The sequence below is a fragment of the Ambystoma mexicanum genome, chromosome 3q, assembly GCF_040938575.1.
Source record: "Ambystoma mexicanum isolate Mex_15411 chromosome 3q, UKY_AmexF1_1, whole genome shotgun sequence".
Lineage (NCBI taxonomy): Eukaryota > Metazoa > Chordata > Amphibia > Caudata > Ambystomatidae > Ambystoma > Ambystoma mexicanum.
In genome coordinates, this window is record NC_090926.1 from 152073452 (window position 1) to 152093097 (window position 19646).

General features: G+C 46.4%; 1 protein-coding gene across 1 annotated transcript in view; it reads right to left on the minus strand.

The window, feature by feature from the left end:
- The window catches only part of METTL1 (methyltransferase 1, tRNA methylguanosine), a 416530-nt gene that overhangs the window by 327626 nt on the left and 69258 nt on the right, over positions 1-19646 (minus strand). The window lies entirely within an intron of this gene.

Below are 19646 nucleotides of genomic sequence, written 5' to 3' on the forward strand. Positions count from 1 at the left end.
AACTCCTCGGCCACAATCGATCACATTTTTGCCTCCACCCCGATGCTGGAAATCATTGATTCCTTTGACATTCTTAAAACTTCGGCAAGTGATCACAATCTACTGACGATAACGTGGCCGTCTCTCCGGACGGGAAAAGTCATGCCCAACTCAAATTTGGTCGCAAATCAAAAAGAAAATCGTCTCTCACTGGGTGCGAACAACATCATCTCTTTGACCAACAACTACGTCCAGCTAGAAACATCGAGAGTACCAAATCCCCAGCCAGATTACGGCTGCCTGCTTAACGCTTTCAAAAAACCAAAACATACACACATGCACGGCCACAAAGAAACCCATCCATAATTACGGCCAAACACTGGTCGAAAAAAGACGGCCCCTACGAAAACTAAAAAGCATTTGCCAAGAACAGCTCGGAGGCAAACAAAAAAGCACTAATGGAGAGACTCAAGCTTTATAAGACCTGGCTAAAATCCTATCACCTGTCCTTATATCAAAAGGATTCAGAGGACATGTTGAGGGGCGTTTGCGGCAAAAACACCCGCAAATTTTGGGATTTGATAAGTGCTATTGAATGAACTACCACCGACTTGCTAATAAATAGCATCAGCGAAGATACGTGGTTAAAAACACTATAAAAGCCTTTTCTATGACCCACTTGGGACTTCATCAAGCCTGCAGGAACAAGACCCATCGCCCTGTGTGGACCTCCACGATAGACAGGACATCTTGGAAATCCTGAAAAAACTTAAAAACTCACGTGCTCCAGGACCAGACGGGTTGTCAAATCTTCATCTGAAGCAGCATCCGGCAGAATGGTCTCTGTTTATGAGCCAAGTTTTTCAAAGAGTAACAAAAACCAAGACACTACCAAACTCCTGGACGACCGCTGTAGTAGTTCCGATCTTCAAAAAGGGGAAAAGAGACGATCCTAAAAACTTCCATCCAATTGCACTCTTGGACGTCATCGGAAAAGTCTACGGGTAACTGCTGTTACGCAAATTCGAATCATGGTCAAGAAAGGCTCCCTGCGAGGACCCATTCCAGTCTGGGTTCAAGAAAAACGCAGGAACTAACACCAACATACTAACTATGAGCGTCCTAAAGAGCAAAACCCTGGCAGGAGGAAATCGAAACTTCATGGCCTTTATCGACCTGAATCAGGCTTTTCGATCAGGTAGACAGAGCAAGAATGTGGGAGAAACTAAAAAAATGGAAATGTCCGGCTGAATTACTACAACCCATCAGGGCACTCCACAATAACACCAGGATACAAGTCCGCCTAAACCATCAAGGGCTCTTGTCCGAAGAAATAACCACTAATCGTGGGGTGAAACAAGGATGCCCACTGGCCCCAGCCCTGTTTGTGACATACATGGGAGATTACAAAGAAACAGAGGGTGAGAGCCTTCCCCCCGCAGCTTGGCCAGACTAAAATATCAAGGATCCTATATGCGGACGACATAATCCTTCTTGATCAAACCGCTATAGGTCTACAGAGACAGCTCACAAACTTCGCAAAGTACATCGCAGAAAACCATCTAGAAATAAACAAATTAAAAACCAAAATACTCTCGTTTGGTAGAGGAAAAGGGAAAGCGGACAACTTTGCTTGGCAGCTGGAAGGAGAATGAATCGAGAAGGTCACAGACTTCAAGTACTTGGGCATTATGATCGATAACTCCCAACATGAAAATGCCATGCAAAACTACCTTCAAAACAAAACGAAGAGCCTAATATCCCAAGCTAAAGCAATCGATAAGAGGTTTGGCCGGTTTTCTCTAACTCCGGTTATAAACTTTTAGATGGTGAAGGGTTCCATCTCTCACATATGGCGCAGAAGCAATGCAAGGGCTTCCAAAGAAGATCTGGTGCATACTCGAAATCAACTTCTGGCAGAAAGTGCTGAACCTACCAACCTCGTCACCGATAGCCGTAATAAGGCGGAAGTTGAGTCAACTGTCCCTACAATCGGTGGTCGAAAGGAATTCCACAATGCTTTTTTCGGCAATTTATGATGGAAAACAGCCCCTAGCTACTGATAGAAATCAAAGAAGAGCTGACGGGGAGGCACTACACAGTTCTAAACCTTTGGGCAGCCTATCAAGAAGCTAAACTAGAGATCATCCAGTGCTCAAACCAAGATCCGATTGAAAACCCAACAAGGATTCAGAAATAAATGGACAATCTAGACTGGATCAGGACACGCAAACAAGCAGCGAGGTACAAACTAACTTCACAAATTCCATATGTACCTCGAAAGCTACATGAACTACAACCGTTTGTGGGTAAATACCCAAACCGAAAACTGAGGAACACCTTCTTGAGAGCTCGCCGCAATCTTCTTCATACCAACGAAATTCTAGCTATTCGTGGACTCGTGATCTCCAACAAATGTAGATTTTGTAAAAATCCCAACGAAGTCGAAACGACGAGACATCTTCTCATGTCGTGCCCAGGAGTGGAAAACATCAGACAAGCATACTTGACCCCTATCTTGGCCAATGCTGACATCGTCGAGGAAGAGATATGGTGGTCAAGAATTATCAGAGGACAGAAGACGGCATGGGTGACGGCCACAGCTAAAATAATGGACCTAATTCTAATGAAAGTGTCCGATAAAGGAAAATAGACTAGGTACTGAAACAAAGCGGACAAACTATGGAATCAACTCTTGTAAAAAATGTGTGGGTTAAACAAGTAAATAAAAAAAAATGACAATGCATTACTTACCGTAAAAGCATTTCTGATGGTTGTATCTGCTTAGATTCACATTCTGTGCATAGGTCCGACATCCAGTGGTCACTGCGGAGTATTGCATTTTGTTTTTCGTAGTCGAAAAGGGGACGTCGACAAGGCGTGTCTGTAACACTATCCCTATAGTGACGTGCGTTGTACCCACAATCCCTCACGCGTCGAGGTCCCTCTGTTTGTATTTTTCTGCCCTGAGGGAGCCTTCTAGACGTGAGTGAGTACAGAAAGAGAGAGATATAGGAAAGGATGTCTATGTTCCTTCCATCCGAGCGGGGAGGAAGGGCGGGCGCATGTGAATCTAAGCAGATACAACCATCAGAAATGCTTTTACGGTAAGTAATGCATTGTCTTCTGATGTTTGTTAATCTGCTTAGAAACACATGCTGTGCATAGACTAGCGAGCAGTACCCGGAGTTGGCGGTGGGTTATGAGAAGGAACAGTAGAGAAAAGATGTCTTAATACTGCCTGTCCCACCTGGGAGTCAGATCTAGAGTGTGCATCTAGACAGTAGTGTTTTGTAAAGGTGTGCACAGAACTCCAGGTAGCCGCTTTGCAGATGGACTCAAGGGGAACATTTGCAATGAATGCTATGGAAGCCCCAGTGCCTCGAGTGGAATGTGCTCTTGGCTTGAGGGGTAATTCTCTCTTAGCAAGAGTGTAACAGAGAGTGATGCATTGTACAATCCATCTAGATATAGTGGACTTAGAAACTGCATCTCCTTCTCTTCCTGCTGCCACCGAGACAAAGAACTGATTAGTCTTTCTCAGTGTTTTGGTTCTTTCCATGTAGAACATGACAGCTCTGCGTACGTCTAGTGTATGCAGACTTTTTTCTCCCAAGCTGGAAGGGTTTTGAAAGAACTTTGGTAGTTCTATAGACTGGTTTACATGAAATTTCGAGATGAATTTTGGTGCAAACCTTGGGTGTGTGCGTAGAACCACCTTATCCTTGTGAACTGTTACGAAGGGGTCTAGTACAGAAAGAGCCTGTAGTTCACTTACTCTCCTAATGGAGGTGATAGCTATTAGGAAAGCAGTCTTAAGAGTGAGGTATTTAAGAGTTGCCTTGTGCATGGGTTCGAAAGGAGTGCCCATGAGTCTAGAAAGTACCACGTTTAAGTCCCATCCGGGAGCTGGGTTAGCTATCGGAGGGTGTATTCTCTCTACCCCCTCCATGAAGGCCTTGATAACTGGTATCTTCCACCACGACACTTTAAGTTGGGAAGTGGTGTATGCAGAAAGTGCCGCTAGATGGACTTTAATGGAATTAAACACTAGACCTGAATCCAGTAAATGGGTCAAGTACAGAATAATGTTAGTGGCAGAGCAGTCAATCGGGTTGATGTTCTTACCTCTACACCAGATGACAAATCTTTTCCACTTGCTAGAATAGCAGTGGCGAGTATTAGGTTTTCTGGCTTCCCTGAGGATGTCCATACATCTCTGTGGGAGATGTAAATGTCCACATTCTATGATCTCAGGAGCCAGGCTGCTAAGTTCATGGTCTGAGGGCATGGATGCAGTGTCCTGCCCTTGTCTTGTGACAGCATGTTGTACGGGCAGGGAAGTTTCACTGGGGGGGATAGGGACATCTCCATCAAGTGAGCGAACCATGGCTGCCGGGCCCACATTGGGGCCACTAGTATCATGGTAACCTGCTCCTGGTGCATTTTGTGCACCACTTTGTTGAGGAGGGGAGTCGGGGGAAAGGCGTAAACAAATTTCCCTGACCATTGAATCGACAGACCGTTCCCCTTGGACTGGTTTTGGGGGTACCTGGAGGCGTAACTTTGGCATTGTGAGTTCTCCAGGGTTGCGAACAGGTCTATTTCCGGGAATCCCCATTGCGTGAAGACGTCTAAGACGATGTCTTCGTGCAATTGCCATTCGTACTCTTTGGGCAGGGGGAAGTCTCAGCTGAGTTTGTCTGCTAGCAGATTGAGTTCCCCTGGTACATGTTGTGATAGTAGGAACATGTTGTGTTTGAGAGCCCACTTCCATATATTCTGGGACAGCTTGGACAGTCCTGGAGAGTGAGTACCCCCTTGCTTGTTGAGGTAGTACATGGCTGTGGTGCTGTCTGTGAGGACAATCACTGTCTTTCCTTGTAAGTGTTCCTGAAAGGCTTTCATTGCTTTGAACACCGCTAGTAGTTCCAGGAGGTTTATATGCTTGGATGCTAAGCTCGGAGTCCACACTCCGTGAGCAGTCTGATGGGATAGGTGAGCCCCCCATCATGTAAGGGATGCGTCTGTGGTTAGAGTGGCTTCCACTGCGGGTGTGGCAAAAGTCTTCCCTAATAACAGGTTTTCCTTTGTCCACCACCGTAGCGAGAGAACCAAGGCCTGCGAGACCACCACTAGATCGTCCCATTGTCCGCTGGCCTAACACCACTGGCTGTAAAGCCACTCTTGCATTGGGCGCATGCGCAAGCGCGCGTGAGGTACCAAATAAATACATGACGCCATCATCCCTAGCAAGCGCATTGCTTTGCGTACCGTCACCTCTCGACCTGCCACATAATGGGGGATCTGAAACAGCATGTTTTGGACCCTCTCGTTGGAGGGGAAGACAAGGCTGTCCTTTGTTTGAATTAGAGCCCCTAGGAATTGTTTGATCTGGCTGGGGTCTATGCTGGACTTCTTTTCGTTGATGGAGAAGCCCAGTTGGGACAAGAGGTCTACGGTCTTTTGGGTATTGGAGAAGCATGTTTCGTAAGAATCCCCTGTTATGAGCCAGTCGTCGAGGTAAGGGTATACCGGGATGGATAACCTGCGCAGGTGGGCCGCTGCCACTGCCAGTATTTTCGTAAATACCCTTGGTGCAGATGCTATCCCGAAGGGTAGTACTCTGAACTGGTAGTGTTTGTTCTCTATCTTGAACCTGAGGTATTTTCTGTGCGCTGGCAACATTAAAATATGAAAGTATGCATCTTTCATGTCTAGTGTTGTCATGTAATCCCCCTGTGATAACAGTGGGATTACTTCCTGCAAGGTCACCATACAAAACTTTTGGGGTTTGACAAACTTGTTCGCTGGGCGCAGATCTAATACAGGGCGCATGGTTAAATCCTTTTTGGGTACAAGGAAGTACACTGAATAAATACCTTCTGTTACCTGAGATAGGGGGACAGCCTCTATAGCTTCTTTTTTCAGTAGCTCTTCTACTTCTTGAAGAAGAATAGTGAGGTGTTCCGGTGTCATGCGTTGGTTCAGTGGGGGTCTGTATTTCGGGGAACCGTTGAATTCGATGCAGTATCCGTGGGCTATGGTGGATAATACCCAGCGGTCTGACGTTATTCCCTCCCATGCTGAAAGGAACGATGTTAGCCGGCCCCCGACCGGTGATGCATGGGAGGGGATCCGAATCTTCGGGTCATTTGTTGGTATTGGGCGTGGGACCTTTGGGGCTGGAGCCGTGACCTCTTCCTTTGCCACGACGTTGGCCTCTTTGACTAAACTGGGTGCTTTGGTTAGAGGGCCAGTTGGTAGCAGAGAAAAATTGCTGTTGGCCTTGCTGCTGGCGTTGGCCACGAAAGGAGCGTCTATTGCCATAGCTGCGTCTGTTAGGTGGCCTAGAAATTTGGTCAAGAGTCTTGATGGTATCAAACTCTTTCTTCGCATGTTCTAGGGCCTCATCAACTGCTTTCCCAAACAGATGTGTTTGTTCTATGGGCTTATTTATCAGGGAAGCCTGGGTTTCCGGCTTAAATCCCGAATTGCATAGCCAGACATGGCGTTTGAGAAGTATTCCCTGAACCAGGGAACGGCCAGCCGTCTCTGCGGCATCTAAGGAGTTCTTCACGATGCCCTGGTTTACAAGAGTTCCCTCTGATATTATCGCTAACAGGCGTGAACGCAGGGGTTCTGGTGCGTTCTCTGCTTCGCTGCGCAGCTTGCTCCACTGTGCATCCGCGTAGCTAGCTAGTAGGGAATTGTTATTTGCAATTCTAATTGAGAATGCGGCGGAGGTCGTGATTCTCTTTCCAAGTGCATAGAGCTTCTTGCCCTCTTTGTCAGGTGGTGCCTCACTAGTGGATAGTGGTACCCCCGCTCTTTTTCTTGTATTAGTAACTACGAGGGAGTCCTGAATAGAATGTCCTCTGATGTACAAAGGGTCAGAGGATGAAGGGCTGAAGAGCTTTTCTATTCGAGGGTTGACCCCTCTTACTAAGGCAGGATTGGAAAGGGAAGGAGATATTCTTCTCTTTATAGAAGCCAGGAGCGGAATAGACTGGCTAACAGGGGCTTTTTCTTTAATAACTTTCTCTACAAAGTCTATGTCAGGAAGAGTTTCCCCTGTGTCAAAATGCGCTGCTGCCTTGTGCAATAGTGCATTGAGTGAAGGTTGGTCATCTATGGGAGAGGTGTTCCCGATATGTGAATCCTTGAGAGGAGAAGGGTGAAAGACATCAGGGTCTGAGTGCACTGATGGGGATTGCCAAGGCTGCACTGATGGGGATTGCCAGGGCTGCGAGGTAGCTGTATCTTCTTCAAAAGCTCCTGCAGTAGTGTAAGGATCTTCTTCGAACCCCTCTTCCTCATGTTCTTCTTCTCCACCCAAACACTCCTCATCTTCCTGGAGGTATTGCTCCTCTTCAGTGAGGTCATATGCGTCTGTAGAAGGGGGAAACAGCTTAGGAATCTTGACCCTAGGATCATCCTGGGTCCATTCTCTTGGTCTTTTGGGTGTGGGTGGGTTTTGGCTACCCAAAAACCTTTCCATTTTCTCCATACAAGAATGGAGTCTTTCAAGGGTCTCATGGGGAACCCCTGAATAGTCTAGAGGGGGGAAATTAGTGTTTTCACCTTCAAAACGCTTAGAACGCTCCCACAACGTCGACGAAAGGTCTCCGTCGCCCTCAGAAAAGCCCTCCGGTAGTTCAGAAGTGCCCTTGGATGACGGGGGCAGCTCCTGGCTACTCTTGTGCTTTTTCGGCGTTTCTATATCTTTTGGTGCAGTATTCGACGTTTGTTTCGTCGTCCGCTTACGTTTGTCTTCGGAAACAATTCTCGCCAGACTCTCGACAACGAGTTCGTCAGTCGAGGGTTCTGGAGTCGACGTTGCGTGCGTTACGCGTTGTTTCTCGACGGCCGCTCTATGGAGCGTTACGTCGGATGTTTTTGAGGTAGCGCCCGTGTTAGATGAAAGCCCAATCGCTGGTCGCGGCTGCGTTTGCGGGTGGGGCTTGAGACCCTTACGGTCTGAGGTAGACGCCAGAGTGCCCTGCGTCTCCTTCGGCGCTGATGGATCCTTCGTCCTCGACGAAGAAGACGTAAGGCGACCATAAGCTGGGCGGAAAAAAACAATCTGAGGGACCTCGACGCGTGAGGGATTGTGGGTACAACGCACGTCACTATAGGGATAGTGTTACAGACACGCCTTGTCGACGTCCCCTTTTCGACTACGAAAAACAAAATGCAATACTCCACAGTGACCACTGGATGTCGGACCTATGCACCGCATGTGATTCTAAGCAGATTAACAAACATCAGAAATATTGTTTCGTCCTTCTAATAATCTTTCACCATTTTTGGTGGGAAATATTTCACCTAAAATTCTATAACTTTATACATGTGTACATATTATCATAGAGCATGTTTGCATTAATATTTACCGTTCCACCATGGCTACTTTTCCCATGATTTACCTTTTTCTGCTGGTTGCGTCCCCAACCTCCTAGGGAAAGCGACAATGTCTTGTTTTAATGCCCCCAAAATCATATTTAAACTGTTAAACTTAAGCATTACTGCGTTGTCTGGTTGCAGAAATAAAAGTCCAAAGTTTATTAATTCAGAACAGTCTTTCGCCCCAAATGGGCTAGCTTTTGTCTCCCATATAAGGACATACTTCCAAATGTTCCTCTAGAGTGGCCTTTGAAGCTCCCCAGTTTAAATTGAGGGGAGGTGTTGCTTAAAAAGTCACACGTACATGTCCCAGAATCCATTATATCAAGCTCAAGCACTGCCAGAGTCTGATGAGCGTGTTACATCCACGACCCTTTCCTACTCAGATGCCTTGGGGCTGTCCACTTGAAGGGAGGCAAATCCTGTTCCCAGGAAGCCATGTCCTTTGACGCCAGGGGCTGAAAAAAACCTGTCCTGCTGGAGTAGATGTATTTATTTTTCTTTCTAAACCAGAAAGCAAATGTGTTGGAGTTAAATATCCCATATATGTTTACCAATAAAACCCCCTCACATTCTGTGCAAAGACAGGCCTTAACTCAATATTTCACTTTTAAAAACAGCATTTTCTTGGTTTGTCAAAACCACATTTTACATGTGGGTTAATTCTGCTGGGCTGCTGGGCTGTCACTTTCAAATGCGGCCTTCTCACATTCACTTTCTGAATCTTTCCAAAGCCCCAGTCATATTTCCAGTGCATAGGCATCTGTCCAAATAAAGGTCCCTTGAAACGGACATGAGCTAGGAGACAGAAAGAGAGCTTTTTATAAAGAATTTAGTTGTGATATTTTGTTGCAAAGTAAAGCGTTTTGTTTTGCATACGGCTTGAAGTGAAGTTTCTTTGTTATTTCACAGATCTTGCCTGTCATTCAGTGAGAAGTGCTTTCTTTTGCTGGAGCAGAACCTGAATATGGCTGGGCATAGCTGGGTCTCACTGGAACCAACTGTGTACTGTTGAAAACGGTGGAAAAGAGCATCAGGGCGCAGTCATTTTAAATGTAAAATATTTTGTTTTCATGGGGAAATTATGAGCTAGCAGCAAAACAGCTGCTTTTTAATTATTTTCTTTGGTGCACATAAGCAAAACACTGGCAGCCATTCTCGGGGTGTTCCTTGTTCCCTCTTGCCCATATGTGCTTGGCAAAAACAGTGCAGCCACAATTGTTGCTGCAAAGCGCAGTTTTAATGCGAGTCAATGGTGCTCAAAAGGAGCCAGCGCAGCCATTCTGCTGGTACTGCTGAATTGCAGCTTTGTGATGGAGGGAAATTCTACTGGGTTGGTAAACGTAGCCCACAAATTAGTATGTGAGTCAAGACTAAAAAACGCTATGATGCCATCTAAAAGCCAAAACTAATGGTGGCACTAAAGGGGCGTCAAGGAGCCCACACGAATTGTGGTGCAAATTCTCCATCTACGAGTCAAAACTACTTTTTGCTCATAAGTGGCGCTTTAGCGCCAAACTATAACAGCAATTTGCTTGCACACCATAAGACCAATTATGGCAGAGCCAATGAGGGGCTGACACAATCCCAACCCAAAGCCCAACACAGGGGCACAGATACTGTAGAGGTGGTTGGGAGATACAGTAACCAATGGAAGGGGTTCCCAGCAACCACATGAGAGTGTACAGTCACAGCCTGAGGAGGGACAAAATCAGAATACAGGTGGGGGTACAGTCAGAACAAAAAGTGAGTGGGCATCACCATGGGGCGTGCGCATATACAGGTACAGCACAATCGGGGGCACAGTCGCCACAAAAAGTGGCACACACCAATATGGTGGAGGGGGTGCAGATGAAGCACAGTGGATTGGGGGTTGGAGGTGTCCTATGGGCAAAAGAATAAAAAATAAAGGAGCACCACTAAAATGACAACAGGGAATAAACTCACCATACAGAAATAGGGGAGTTGAGTCACTGCACAAGTGGGGGTTACAGTCACAACAAAGAGGGGCAAGGTCACAACAGAGTGGTGAAACAAAGTGCACCAGGGCATGGGGGTGAGGGGGTCACACAAAGCACTGAAAGCGGTTATCGGGGAGAGGACTTACAAGGAGAAATGCACACAAAAAGACAGAAGGTAAGAGACCCCAAAGATAAGGGAAGAGAAAGAGAATTTAGCACAAAGGCTTAAACGACTAAAAAGTGAATAATGAAGAAAGGAACATAGGAACCTGGGGTAGTTACAGACACCTCTAATGAGTGGAGGATGGCACAAACACGCCATGGGAATGGTGGGAGGGAGTGGGGGAAATCACACAAAGTACCAATTGGAGGGTCACAAACACTATCAATGTGGAGGGGCCCACAGAAGAGATGGGTTCATAGGGATTAATATGGCGGTAATCCCCCGTTTCAAGGGCTGGAACGGAGGGGGGGCGGTGGCCCTGCAGCCCAAGTTGTCGGCCCGATCGTAGCAAGGGTGGAGAATTAATAAATATTTTGTTTTTAAAGTCTCACAAGTGAACAGATGAGTAGGGGGCATTCAAATGGAATTGTACTCACTCCCATGCTCCTTGTTCAGGTACTTCTGGATTTTAGTGTAATATGGTACTTGTTTTCCACACGCTATTTGTTGCACTTCTTTGAGATTGCAGTCTGGAATAACTCAGGGCTAGTTTCCTCTTTCGGTCAACTAAGCCTAAATAGGCAGTACACCAGCTCCCACTAGGGTCAGTCACCACATGAGGGATATTTAGCAGCGGATGGAGGGCCAGTTTAGCTAAATTATAAGGCTTCTAAAAAGAATTTGAATAAAAAGTCACCTGGACTTTTTTGGTAACCTGCCTACGTGCCTTTGGTCCAGGCTGAGTGGCCCATGTGGTGCAAAATTGGATTTTGTGGGAACACTACCAACATACAGTGAGGGGTGCAGCCACGGCAAGAGTTGGTGAACAGCCACACAGAGCAGGAGAGTCACAAAACAGGGGGCTAGAGTTACAAAGCAGGGGCTGTGCCACAAAGTTAGGGGTGCGATGTGGATGAGGGAAAGTCACAAAACAGGGAGGGAAGAGTAACAAAATAGGAGGGGGAGAAGAGTCCCACAACCAGGGGTGAGACAAAAGTAACAAAACGAGGACTGAGCCAACTCATAAAACAAGGTGGGAGAAAAAGTCATAAAACGCAAGGGGAAGGAACGCTACCAACATACAGTGAGGGGTATAGTCATGGCAAGAGATGGGGGAACAGTCACACAGAGCAGGAGAGTCATAAAACCGGGGAAGGAGGGTGTTACAAAGTAGGGGATGTGCCACAAAACATGGCGTGCAAAGAAAACAGCAGAAGAGTCAGAAAACAGGGCGTGGGGGCACGAGACTCCAAATGGGGGGGTATTTATACAGGGGGGCATCAAAAGAGGGTGGATAAAAACTGCAGAATTTGAAAACAGGGTAGAGAGGAGCACAAAAAAAATAGAGGTGGGGCAAAAACTGCGAGTTTAGAAAGGAGTAGGAGGAGTAAAACAAACTGGTTGTCAGGAAACGGATAAGTCAGACACAGGATGTGGGAGTCTGAACACAGGGCGCAGGGGTTGGGGGGAGGTTAGAACACAGGACAGCGGTGTATGAACCAGGACAGGGGGGTAGTCTGAACACAGGATGGGGGAGGTCTGAACATAGTACCGGGTTGGGGGGGGGGGAGAGTCGGAAAATGGGTTGGGGGAGTCAAAAAAAAGGAGAGGGGGGGGTCCGAAAAAAGGGGGAGGGTGTAAAGACTGGAGGAGACATCTGTATTTCTGCCCCCTATACAGTTGGGCTATAGGCACAGAGTACCCAAGCCAATGTTCTCTAATGGTAGCAACGGATGAACAACCAAGGCTGAGACTCTTAGGAGGTGATGCAGGCTGGTTCTTAGGTACAGCTATTCCCCAAGCCCTCGCAAAGGAATGTCCACACACTGTAATTTGCTACCTCAGCCGTTTTATATAAAAATAAGGTTCAAGTAAATATATACATATATAAATAACACCATTTGTTGAAGAAGGAGTCACTGGGATGCTGGTGTCTAGAAGAAGGGAACCAAGCAATGTCGGACAGGTAGCACGTCTGGTCTTCGCGGTGGTCTCCGTTGAAGGGTCGTTCCTCCGGTGTGGATGTCCCAAGAAGGTGACATTTGCTGTGGACAACAACATGGCTGGGCTGAAGTTGATAAGACCTTGGATGACTTTCGGTGGTGACAGGTGCAGTAGCAGAAGCAGGTGCCATAAATTTGAATTTCGTGGTTTACTGACCTTCGGTTTTTCAGTGCTGCAGTTGCAACACAGACCTCAGGATGCCTTCTGGCAACCTGGACACGACCACTGGACTGGACTGGGGACCCTCACCAAGTCTGGACACTCGGGGCGTCTTCTTCAGTTTTTGGTGGCAGGAAACCCACCGGTGGACACTCCACTGCAGGCAGCGACCCTGGACCTTCTCCGGCATGGACAAGTGAACATATGTCGTGACACAGATGCCCCTTGAAGGATTCTTCAATGATCGTGAACTTTCACAGCTCTGGATGTCAAGCAGCACTATGCCAGAGAACCCACTTTTCTGGGCGATACTCAGCAACTTGGCTTCCAATGGTCACGAACACTCCTCTGGACCCTTGGTGACACAGATGAACTTCTTGGCTTCAAGATGTTCAGACACACCTCTTATGGACTCACGAAGATCCCTTCACTAGACGGCAGGCATACAGGACTGGCTTCCAGGACACTTTGGGTGAAGTGGCACGATGTTCCCTCGTAATTTAGGAAGAGTTTGCCTCTGCAGACTTCTTCCTCCAGCTGGATTCCAGGATACAAGCTTAAAATGACTGCAGCTTATGCTTCAGGTTTCTTGTTTCAGCGACAAGGAAGTGAGTGTGTGAACCACCCCCCCCCAACAGCCCTCTGTTATACTAAACACTCCCCATTCATTCAGGCTGAGCCAGGCTGAGCCAGCCAATCACACACAAGTGAATTCAGGCAGGCAGCACCCGAAATCAGGCTCACAGGCATTCAGGCTATTCACCAGAAACCAGACACCTACAACACATGATGTGGATTTGGGGTTAATCCCATCCTTTCAGTGCACCACACTGCATTCATTCCAGTTTTAGTAAGGGCTGGCTCATGCAGTTTATCACACAAACAAAACCAGGCATCCACAACACAGAATGCATATGGGCGATTTGCTCCATTCAGGTAGGCTCGACCCCAAGGGTGTACCCATAACAAGCAGCACCTGGGAAGGCTCCAGACAGTCTGGCAGGAGGCAGCCCCACAGCCATATATGGTATTTTCACCAAATAACCATTCAGTGTAAGGGAACAGAGCCAGGGCTTCTCGTGATATTGGGAAACAAGGGGGTAAGGCAAAGGAAATCAAGAGACCACCAGTGGACGTCTTGCCTTTGTACAGGAATCCATTAAATCCCTTTGCAGTGCCTGGGTATTCCAAAAATTGAGGTTACCTAGAGCCACTGTCACATCAGTGTGTAGCTGCCACCAGCTCAAACCCTGCTCTGTGGGAAACACACATGTGCCCAAAAACATACCCTAGGGGTACAGGGTTGTATGCCTACTCATGAGTGCCCAAGGGTACTGTTCACCAAGAACAAAATGGAGAGCTGCACTGCCATGAGTCCAGGCTGAACTCCTGTGCAGAAGATAAGCAGTTTAGTGAGGTATAAGACAAGGAGGCCCTGTCCTTCCAATGCATTTCCAGCATCACAGGGGGAAAACGGGGGTGAGAGGGGAGTCAGAAAACAGGAGTGGGAGTCAGAAAGCTGGATAGGAGAAAACAGTTGGTGGGGGGGTCAAAGAAATGGGGCAGGGCAGAAGTCAGAATACAGGAGGACAGTGGGGAGGTAGTCAGAAAACAGGGGGAGAGGAATCAGAAACCAGGGTGAAGTCAGAAAAAAGGGTCACATCAACAATAATAATGGAAGACACAGTCATAAAAAAAGGAAAGGGTGGTACAAATCACAAGATGAAGGGGCATAGTCACAGTATAACAGGGTTCGAAACCGAGGGGACCTGGGAGCTATTTAGCTCCTGCTTGTAGTCAAGATGAGCCTGGTTAACTTGAAGCCAACAGTTTATGGGAGCTACTTTTAGCTCCTCGGGCCAACTGACGCAGAACAAACACACCTATGTGATTTGATCTCTTTGCATTTGGGACAAGCTATAAATAAACATTAGAACACATCTATATGACATCTACAGCACACAGGGTCATAAATAATGGGCAAAATGATATGTTTTCATCTTATGTGGAAGTTGTTAGATTTGCAGAACGCTATGTACAAGCCACTGATTATTTCTGAATACCCAGGAGCAGCTTTTAGCTCCTGCTCATCTTTTCTTAAATTTCGACCCCTGTTAACCAGAAGATGTTTCTAGCCTAGTGAAAATAACTATTAATTTTAGTATACCATTTTAGATGTCCAATCAATGGATAATTCTAAATGTCAATCCAGATGCTCATCTTATTTGCAAGTTGTAGAACTTAATTCATAAATATCATCAAGACAGTAGTTGAATCATGTCAAGCTTAATTAATACATATCAAACCAATAGTTGAATCACAGCGCAGTCACTAACACACAATGATAAGCAGTCACTGCACTAGGAGTGTGTTCTTGCCTCAGAAACATCAAAACGAGTGGCACCAGGAGGAAAATAAGAACAAGGAGGGAAATATAATGACCAACGTGGAGGGGGATGAATGAGCACAATAAACACACTGGGCCTCATTAGGACCCTGGCGGTAAGGGGTTTGCGCCAGCGTTAGCTGCGCCGACCCCTTACCGCCAACTACGAGTTCCCAGAGCGCCATGGTCATTTTTCCGCCCGCTTTTTGCGGGCGTAAAAATCCATGGCGCTATGGGACCTCGGTGTTAATTACGCCACCGTAGTGTACGGTGGCGTAATTAACACCTTCCCCACTCCCATTGAGCCCTATGGGGCCGAAATGGGAATGGGGAAGGGTAAATGGGTCAATGGGGACTTACCGCCCCGCCGACCTCGGAATGGGGCGGTAAGTCCGCCATCCGCCATGGCGTAAAGGGACTTTGCGCCATGGCGGAAAAGTCCGCCGATGGCGGAAAAAATCCGCCAGGGTCGTAATGAGGGCCACTGTACAGAAGTAGGATAAGGAAGCACAGTCACTTCATGTGAGTGGTGGGGGCGGGGAGAAGGCACTGTCACCCCATGACAGAGCAGTGAAAAATCACTTTTGCAATTACTGGAGGGTTCTGAATGAATCCATAAGCACTGATTTGCTATGGTCAATATTCTGGGACATTATTTTCCTGCTTATAAGCCCTTAAAGAAACGGAAAGACCATATGCAAATCAGGCCTGGTCCCATCCTAAAAGTGGGGGTCCAGCCCGAATCGCTAAGACACATGATCCCTTCTGCATGAGGGCACAAGAAACCCTAGAAAGGTTTCAGCCTCATTGGGGCGTCATCAGGGAGTAGATTGGGTCTCTAGGCAAAGGAAGCACGGGGTCCATGTGCGGGCATTGTCACAGATGGCACACAATTTACTCCAAGCCTCAAAGATAGTTCAAAGTTTTAATGTGGCTATGGGCTCTATGGCTGTCCTGTTCACTCATCTTGCAAAGCACCTCCTCCCAAGCATAGGCATCCGTATCCCAAGGTTAGTATACCGTTAACCCCTTGAATCTTTGACTTGCACTGAATGAGAAGGCCTAAAAGGCATGGTGCCTTTTCTAACTAGACTCCGTCAGGGAGAACTGGCTCTACTCTATCAAGTGGTTTGTGTTCTACAGGGGTAGGGGCTGTGCCTTGCAGACACCCTGCAGCTTGATTCTAACCCTGCAGCTTCATTCTATCTGTCATCTGCCAAGCTCACATTCTCCTTTCCCTCTCGCTACCCTCCTCCTCCAACTCCTCCCACCGCTATTCTCTTCCCTTTTCTCTGCTATCCCTCCAATGTCCGCCTCCACCCTTCAATGTTTACTTCTTACTCCTACTCCCATCTCCACACTACTCTTACTCCGGCCACCTCCTACTCAGTCACACTCAGTTGCATACACTTCACAGTCACTCCTTACACAATCTTAACTGTCCACGATCACACAATCACACACACTCACACTGCAATACCACTTGCTCCCACTAAACAATACCTCAACGCCAGTAAACGTCTCCACACTCCACTGCTCCTTCCATTCTCCTGCTGGTCTGCCACTTACACCTCCTCTGACCCCACCGAACAACCCACAACTTCCTGCTTATAGCCCTTCCTTGTATGTTCCCCACTTTCCTGCCATTGATTAAAAAGTGGGATAAGCCCCACCCCTTTTCTCCACCCAGGCCCGTTGCAGCACCATGATGGCGGGCTGAAGCATTCAGTGTCCATGTTATTCTTAGGGGCGGTGGTTGGTTCTGGGTGCCCACATGGCAGCTACAATATCTAACACATTGTAAAGTACCCGGCAGTCCAGGGAAGGAACCACCGGTTGTGGTGCATTGCAGCCGACGCTTGAGAGCAATGTGTGGCGTCTCCCGCACCTGCAGTATTTCTTGTCAGCCAGCTCTCTCCCGCTGGTTCTCTTCTTGTGGCAGCACTGAATACTGGAGAGTTGCATTCACATATTCAGGCCCAGGCAGGGAGTTTTCTCTTTGCTGCTGTTGGTTTTGAGCCATCTCTTTTTTGTTGGCTCTACAAGAAAAAGTCAGCGACTATGACCATCAAGGTGGAGAATTAAAACAACCAAGGAGGAAGACTGAAGCAAACATGTAGGCGGAAATACCACAGCAAGCAACAGGAAGGACGGCACGGGCAGGAGAAATGAACAAGTATAAGGGAGGGGGCTGCAAAATAAATTAGCATTAACAATCACAAACAAAAAAGGGATGAATACATGACAACAGCAAATATACAGAGAAGAACATAACCCTGAAGCTGGAGAACAAAAGGGCTCCTTTCATTGTGAATGGTTTTATATTCATCTAACACATGAACAGTCCACAAATACTCCACAAGGCATAAAATAAGCAGCGTCGCATAGCAATTTGCTATACAATTCTCTCGGTTTGCTAATTAAATTGACAGTTGTGTAGCAGAGAAAGCTATTTAAATTACCATATTCAATGAAATCACAGCTCACCTGCATTCCTCTCCTGCCCTCAAGGGTCTCTTCACCATCATTTTTCTGTTCACTGCAGTTCAAAGGGGCTAATGGAGAGAGTTCAGCCGTAATCATCTTGTCCACTCTTAAGTGCAAAAGGCCTGTCTGTGTTGGAATGCTGGGCAAGATTTCTCCCCCCCCCCAAATAACTGCAAACCAGAAGTAATCGGGATAATACTTTTATTAAGCCAACTATATCCTGTTTGGCAAAGACCAGTATGGAGATAATGTTATTAAAGTGTAATTTGGCAGTAGCGAGCTGTTATGTTTGCACTCAAGGAAAACGGCTTCTAGCTGCCACATTTTTGTCAATTGCACAGCAGGTGGCAAAAGGTGGCGTGCACGTGTGAATGCATGGCAAGTAGCGCTCACAATACAATGAAACCCTCCCAGACACGCTTGCATTTCGGGGATGATTTGATTGCATTTGTACACGCTGCCTGCCATGCGGCATGCCAGGCAGCATGTACAATGGATCCCTGCCGGGTCCGCCTGCTTTATGCTCATGCATAAAGCATGCAGACCCCCATAGGGAGCTTCAACATTTGCGCCAGCCTGAAAATAAATGCCGGTGAAAATGCTGAAGCATTTGAATGGTTGAGAGGAAGGGAGGCAGTGTAAACTTAAGTTGCATTCCACTCGCCATACAAATGAGCCGTGGCATGAAAAGAAGGCATTACCGCTCCTTAGAGTATGAGCTCCTGTGTGTTAAACTTCTTTTTTTTTTTAAAAAAAAACACTCATTCCATTCCTTAAAATTTAAGTTGTTACCTAATGCAAGATTACAGTGTTGCTACTGTAAAACACTGCATTGTCTCCATGTGTTTCAGTAAAGTTAAGGTTAGTGTATTCAAATCCCAGTGTCACCTAGATTTAATTTTGTTGGGGAAGATGCATCATATTGATATGTGAACAGTTTTGAAAATGTACATGATCACACAGCCAAATGCTTTTGATGGCAGACCTAGTTCTGTGACCTTCTGGTTGCATACATCTGTACAACTGGTGCTGCTCCCATACTCCTTGACATTCTATCTTATATCCCTGTTGCTTTATACCAGCTACCCTAAAAGCGAGATGGCTGCAGACTACAATATTCCACCTAGTTTTACCCAGTTCTCTGCTTGCTGCGCCATCCACACTGTTAGTCTCTTGCCGTCTTTCCTCTGACATAAGGAGTACACAAAGCTAACTAGATGTTTATGCAAAGTAGTGATTAATAGGTCCATCCAGTTTGTAAATCTACAGCAACACAATACATTGTAGTTAGCCTCCAGAGCACACTTTGCTCTATGATTATGGTTGTATTATATATTTGCACCTGTGGGAGAGAGCTAGCCAAACTGTTTTCAGTGCCTTTGTATCGTATCTATTTATTTGTGTCCATTCATGCAGCTAACCTTGCACATTTTAGAGACACTCATATAAGGCTTGCAAACTCTACTTGTCCACTGGCATACTTGGGTATTTTTTATTTTTTAGGGCAAGTACCATTTGCAAGGGATGTTTGAAACATGTATTTAACATTTACTTTGATTGCAGTAAATGTCAAATAAATGTTTCAAGGCATGGTTGGCATCTGGGTGGCAACAGTGGGCCAAACAAATGAGATTTGTGGTGACAGGCACCATTTTACTGAAAGTGTTTTCATCCGTTGCCATGTGTCGAGTGCATTTCTCTTAGGTTTAGTATGTAAACTAAGTTACTTGGCTTGCAGGTCAAGCAGAATTTGAAACAATTTGCAGGGCTAACGCATCTTACTAATGTCTTAGTTCTCAGTGATGCACAAAAATGATGTATTGTTGCTCATTTTATGTCTTGGGCACAAATAACTTCTGGTCACATTAAAACTATTAGTACAACATTGCTAATCAAATGTGCTCGTTTGCTAATTAAGAAAATGTTAATTGGCCAACTCTGCTAATCAATTTTTGTAAACTAATGTATGCCTTGCTCCATGTAGTAGTAACATACTGTTGGGCTTGAAGAGGAACACACCAATACAAAATTATTTACCCTAAAATGACTGCACATAGAGACACATGCAGCGCATCCAACAGAACCCATGAAGTAGATCTAGGAC